The sequence below is a fragment of the Armigeres subalbatus genome, chromosome 2, assembly GCF_024139115.2.
Source record: "Armigeres subalbatus isolate Guangzhou_Male chromosome 2, GZ_Asu_2, whole genome shotgun sequence".
NCBI lineage: Eukaryota > Metazoa > Arthropoda > Insecta > Diptera > Culicidae > Armigeres > Armigeres subalbatus.
Genome location: NC_085140.1, coordinates 166,226,912 through 166,233,733, shown reverse-complemented (window position 1 = coordinate 166,233,733; position 6,822 = coordinate 166,226,912). Strand labels below are relative to the sequence as shown.

Here is a 6,822-nt window from a genome sequence, read left to right as displayed (position 1 = left end):
GTTTCATTCCCATGGTCGTTTTGGTTCTTTCAATTCGTGCTCTTCAAAAACCACTAGAAAAAGCACGTGGTTTCCAAGATGGCCGATTTGTGGCTTTGTTGTATAACCACCTTAAGCGCCTGCTTTGGCAAAAAAGTATTAGAAATATTAATAATAAACAACATTAAATTTTTTTACGTGCATCCACTGATCTTCAGTTCCGCCTCGGTAACTTTGCTGCTGTTCGTCACCAACTTGTTTATTTTCGGGACCGCTGCTGATTCCGCAATTTTTGCTGCTGCTTCCTTGTGTCGTTTGATCTCCAGATGAGAAACCAGATTTGATTTTCCTCCTTTGATGATACTCAGTTTGTCGAGACACAGTTTGCACCATGCAAAGTTGACATCTCTTTCGTACTGTTCGTAGCATTGGAAGCCGTCAATAGTCAACCATTCATTTCTGAACTTTTGAGTTGGTACTTTCTTCCCGGGTTTAGATGATTGTTGTTCTGTTTCAGCATTAGGAGTGGATTTTTCAACTGGTTCGGTATCACATTGTTCTTTCGGAGCACTAGCTATATCTATACAGAATGAAATGTTGGATTGATTTAGCAAATATTGGAAATATTTGATTGATTGGTGTGTTTAAAACGGCTCAAGCCACAACATCATCTTCTTATCCGAACTTCTGGACTCTGGTTGATTAGAAAACTTTCTTTGACAATGTTAAAATTACAAAACTAAGTCATTCAAATACTTCTAGAATATAGGATTGATCGAACTGATGCATTTTTATTTCAAAACGAAATATATTTTAAATATTATTAAAATTTGTCAAGGGGCTGTCCATAACCCACGTAGACTCTTGAGAGGGGGGAGGGGTTTCGAAAAAGTCTACGTTAGTCTACGAAGGGGGACGGGGGGTATTTTGTGCAAAACTCACTTATTTGATTTTTTAAGGAATTTTTAAGTTTTTTTGCATGACTTTACCGAAATAATTTCTTGAGTTTCTCCAGAAAACTCTAATGAACTTCGCTATAGTAATAGTCTGAACTACGGCATAACTTAAATTAAAAACTATTATGGATTTTATCGGGAAATTCTGTGTTGAACAGGAAAATTCTCCGAAGTATTCTATAAAAACATTTAAAAAATTCCAAAGCTTCCACTTGGATTTTATTGCAGATTCTTCTAGAATATCTTTTCATTTTCGGCAGGAACTTCTTTGGTAACTACAAGTGATTCTTTACAATTTTCGAGGGATATTATGTCGTACTTCAACGCAAAATTCTTTCGAATTTACAAAGCGAATAGAGCAAAATTCTTCGAAACGTCCATGGGAAATTCTTCGAAAACTTCTCGGCAGTTTCTTCGAGAGTTCTAATGCAAATTCTTTGGAATTATCGAAGCGAAATCTTCGGATTGAAGAAATTGTTGAAAATTTCCACGAGAACTTATTTAAATTTCTCACCAAAAACTCTTTGAGTTCGCAAAAAAATAATATATTCAATTTTTGTAAGAAAGTATTTGTTTTTCATGGAGATTTATTCGAAATTTTTACGAGAAACTCATCTAAATTTCAACTGAAAGTTTTCCATAATTTTCACAGAAAATTATTCGCAAAATTCTTTGGAATGTCCATAGGGTACTTAGGAAAAGAGAAATTTCAAAGATATCGTAGGAAACCATTCTTAAATTCCACGGGAAATATTTTGGAATGTCCGTTCAAACTTAAAATTACCTCGGGAATTATTAACAGGAATATTTTTGGAATTTAGAAGGAAATTCGTGGGATTTCAACAGATGATTAGGTATTCAACGTGGGACATGGAGTTTTCAAGAAAAGCATATGAATTTTCACGAAGAGATCTTTAGAGTATTACCAGGAAACTTTAAAGGTTTTCATTCAGGAAATTCTATAAAATTTCCACGAAAAACTTATTGGAATGTAGACTTGACATTCTAGGGATTTCAACTATTTTTTTTTTTCGAAAACCTGAAAATTCTTCGGTTTTCTTTAAAATTGAATCGGCGTGAAGAATAGCGCGCCGATGCTAAAGTGTTGTCGGTGGTGGCGCACACCTCTAGGAGGAATCAAATTCAACAGAAATTTAATTAACTGGCTTTGAGGTTTGGTTTCAGGAGCTGTGGACAGAGGATTAAATTTGATTTCATTTTAAATTGAGTTTTATTTTGTTGAATTTTGTTCAGTTTGATTTTGTTATGTTTGAAATTCGAATTTTATTGCAATGTTTACATACTGAAATGGATTTGAATACTGTTTTCCAATCACATATGATATTTTGTAAATTTTGGAAAAGTCTACGTAGACTTTAAGGGGTGGGGGAGGGGTTTCGGAAAAGTCTACGAAAGTCTACTAGGGGGGAGGGTTTTTTTTTGAAAATGTGAAATTTCGGTCTACGTGGTTTGTGAACAGCTCCCAAGAGTATTTACATGGAAAACAGAATGTCTTTCAGAAATCGACATTCTATTACATCCATGAAACTAACTCGTCTCTACAATCTTGTCATAATGAATGTGGATTGGACATTTTTTATCATTTTGTTGATAATAAGCACCAAAAATAATAAAAAAAACAGCTTTTACTTCCGCTGATTTTGATTAAAAAATACCAACAATTATAGACGTCATATTTAAACTTCCCTGTGGATTGAATCCTGTCGTGAGATGTGAAGTAACTAGTTTTACTTACCTGGATTCGAAGATAATTGGGTTGCGAAAGAGCTCGGCAACTTGAAGAAATTTTTTTCCATCCTGTTTTTTTCGACATTCTTTCGAATTTGTTTCACTTTGCTCACGTTTTGGTTGGCGTACAGTTCTTTTCTTTCTTTCGAGTTATCGCACAAATGGTTCTAACTAATAAAGCATAAACCAGAAATGTATCACATCGTGTTATTTGTTACCTTTTTCATTTTTTTGATTGAATTTTTATTGAAAAGTTCACAACTTGTTGGAATATTTGAGTTTCAGAAGAAAGTTTCCATTTTTTCACATAACAGTAGAAGTTATAGTAGCTTGAAATCGAATCATTATTAATTTGTTTCTTAATATTTATACTTGAAAAAAGTAACAAACAATAGTTTTTTCAAATAAAAGTTAAAAAATAACACGACACAAAATTCATATCCATTCACTTTTAGATTCATTTTCTCAACTTATGAAAAAAAATCCCACAATCACGTCGTTAACATTTAGGACGCTGCTGGACAAATTGTAACGACGCCTCATATTTATGCGCGGTCTATAGATTATATAACCTCACAATCTTCAACTACGGTTTATTTTTTTTTTCGCACCTCTTTCTCAGAATGCTTCTCTCCATTCTTAATTTTCCAGTAAAGGCTTTTTTCAAAACCAACTTTATAGTAATTTTCAATTAAAACCATTAAAATTATTTTCACTTACAATTTTGACGGCGCAATGGACGGAAAACGGACTGGAATAATGTAGCCTACGCTCCATCGTCCTAAATAAATAATTATAGATTTGAATAATATGTTATTGAATGGGTAGTTAGTGAATGATTAATTCATGAGCATTGGTCAAAGTTCACCGTTGAGTAAAACCTTATCAACTGGTACGACACGAAAGCCAATGAGGTAGTAGATTCTGCGCCATAAATTAGACGAAAAACTCATTAGGGAAAGCTCGCGAGGACGGCCATAATACAGGAGAGCATTCGCGAAGGTCAGGGTCATTTGTTATCTTTGAGAAAGATGGGAAAAGATTCACGATCAAAACCGAAACTGAGCGAGCATCCAACTTTAAACTTTTGCACTACCGAACTATTTCGAAGATGATCGCGGGAAAATCGAACTTCCGTTTAGTTCGGCCGAAGTCACCTTCCCTAATCTGAGGGTCAAGGTTGCACTTCACTCTCGTTCGAGCTGCAGATTAGTGTAGAAGTGTCGCGAGCTTGTCCGAGTCGAATAACCGTTGAATGTGAGTTCAGTGACGTGGCTATATTTCTTAATTTTAATCTGTTCATTGTTTCTTTGTTAGTCTTTAGAACAAAAGTTATCTTTAGAATAAGGCTGTACAAAGTGTGTGCGTTCAAGAAGAAGCGACAGGTAAAGTGCTTAATCTGCTTGTTAAGAAAATATGTGAATGTGCTAAATACTTGTGAATAGCCTACGGCTATATCTACTTTGCTAGCGACGCTTCCTGCTTTTCGACGCGAAGAGTGCGGCTTCTTGCAGCCATCAGAAGCCAGCGGCCCGCCAACACGCCGCTATCCCATTGCAGTGGTCATCAATAGCCACAACGTGGCCAGACTCAGCCTACGGCCCCCCGCGAAAGTCTTCATCCACGTGGAAGCGCGACTAAACCGGCATCTAGTCCCACCCTACCGCGCAACGTACCAGGAGCGCATACACCACAGCAGCACATCGTCAAATTACTGCAGCTAATCGGTGAGTCGCCTATTCCAATCGATCTTTTTTTGTGGAGTGGGGCGTCCGGTGAGGACGCCTCGGAGGAAAGTTTTTTGCCGACCATAGGTCGAGGAATCAAGACAGATGGACAATCGTCCCGACGTTCAATAACCATTTCGGTTGAGCGGGAGTAAAATCAAAACGTGTACACGTAGTTTTCGGAACACCCCCAACCCTATTGTGTAAGCCACCCGGGTGCATATGGCTAGCTAGATCGGTCGCCGCATCGTCGATTGAAAACTGTGAATGGAGTAGCACAAGCAGAGTAGAAGCACGAAGAATAGAAACGCACAAATGTAGGTTAGAATTAGAAAGTACGTACAACACAAATTGAAATAGAAGCATGCTAATATAATAAATCTCCTTGTTTTTGGCCATGATTTTTCGTAAATAAATGTTTGTTATTTATTACCAACCATACATGGAGTACCTACGTAGTTTGTTCAGTTTAAATGTTAGAAATATGGTTTAGCCACTGCGTGTCGATTAATTAGTGTTGCGTGGCGCAAATGAATGTGGCGTCTTGCGTATTTGCGTTGTCTCTTCCATACTAGTCGCGCCTCTTGCGGAAACGGGTGGAATCTCCGATGATGAGAAAATAACGTACAGCATAAGTTGTATCGCTTGTTGGGCATGGGTGACGTCTTACCGGGATCTTTGGAGGAACAGTTCGTAGCGTGACAGTTTTGGTTGGTTGCATAAGGTAAAATACCCAGTTCAGGTGTAGGAAGTAGATGCGCTGGTTCGATCGCTTTCTTTTCAGAAATAATAAATGGACTCGCCCTAAGCGGAGTCTCACCGGGCAAACTAAAAAGGAATGTGCGGCCTCCCTTACCGGAGTGGCGCTTAAGCTGCACATTTTTCCGAGATCGGCCAGCGCCAGCTACAATAACTATAACTATTCGCCTAGCGAACGTGCACTGCGATTTCGATCGAAATATAAGATTTTTCACCGGAATTGTAGCATCGGCCAAAAGTGAAAAAGCAGAACACTAAAATTCAAAATGCCCAAAAATCTTGAAAAAATCTTATTTTTTCAAAAAATCTTTAATATTCATATAAAGATATCTTTATCAAAATTATTACAATTATTGTATAGAAATAATACAGTTTTGTATTATTTTTATACAATATTTGTAAAAAAAGCTTACAGAATTGTATATGCCCAGATTTTATACAATAATTGTCAGATTTGTTTTTTGGGTGTATTGTTCCAAGATACACAAATTCTTCTACCACTTCAACTACCACTACCACTTTCACCACCCAGCACCATTTCGCTACAACCACCACTAATGAACCCACGTTGATTGCCAGCGACCATGTTCTTCGTTTTGCTGGTATTGATCGTGAGTCCAATCCTCGCTGTCTCCCTCTTCAAAGGCACAAAAGCCTCAACCACGGCACGGCGATCAATCCCGATAATATCGATATCGTCCGCAAATCCCAGGAGCATATGCGATCTTGTGATAATGGTACTGCTTCTTTGCACACCAGTTCTCCTAATCGCTCCATCGAGCTCTATATTGAACAGTAGATTCGAGAGTGCATGCTTTAATCCATCTAAGGTAACGAATGACGTCGATATTTTATCCGCAACCCTTACACTTGATTTCGATCCGTCCATTTCACTGAATCGTACGCCGCCTTGAAATCAATAAACAGATGATGTGTCTGCAAGTTGTACTCCCGGGATTTATCAAGGATTTGTCTCAGGGTAAACATTTGATCCGTCGTTGATCGGCCCTCACGAAAACCTGCTTGGTATTCGCCGAAGAACTACTCTTCAAGCGGTCTCAATCTGTTGAACAGAATACGGGACATAATTTTGTACGCCGAGTTAAGGAGGGTTATTATATTATCCTCGGTAATTGGCGCACTCCAGTCTGTGCCCTTTCTTAAAGAGAGGGCAAATGAGGCCGTCCAACCAGCAAGCAGGCATTTCCTCGTCTTCTTATATTTTCGACATAATATGGTACAGAACTTCATAAAGCTGCTCACTGCCATGTTTGAGAAGTTCAGCCGGGAGCTGGTCCTTCCCCGCAGCCTTATTGTTTTTCAGCTCATTAATAGCTTTTTTAATCTCATCTAGTGTAGGTGACTCCACAGCTTGTCCATCGTCGCTAACATTTATTCTGTTCACCGATGCACTGTCACTTCCACTATTCAACAAAGTTTCGAAGTGTTGCTTCCACCTGGCAGCCACTTCAGTTTTATCTGTCAGCAAATTCCCTTGTTGGTCGTTGCACATGACGGGAGAAGGCGCTGTCTTTCTCCGCACGCCATTGACAGACTTATAGAACCTCCGCATATCGTTCTGCTCCATTTTTTCCTGCGCCTCGCCAATCACTTGTTCTTCATATTCTTTCTTCTTCCTGCGGTGGGTTCGT

The 6,822-nt window shown here is 38.4% G+C and overlaps 1 long non-coding RNA gene across 1 annotated transcript; it reads left to right on the top strand.

Annotated features, from left to right (window-relative positions):
* The first annotated feature begins 3,629 nt into the window (after positions 1-3,629).
* Positions 3,630-4,851, top strand: LOC134215440 (uncharacterized). Its single transcript, XR_009980160.1, has 3 exons — positions 3,630-3,941; positions 4,002-4,069; positions 4,130-4,851. It is a non-coding gene; the product is annotated as an uncharacterized LOC134215440 (long non-coding RNA).
* Positions 4,852-6,822: the final 1,971 nt, after the last annotated feature.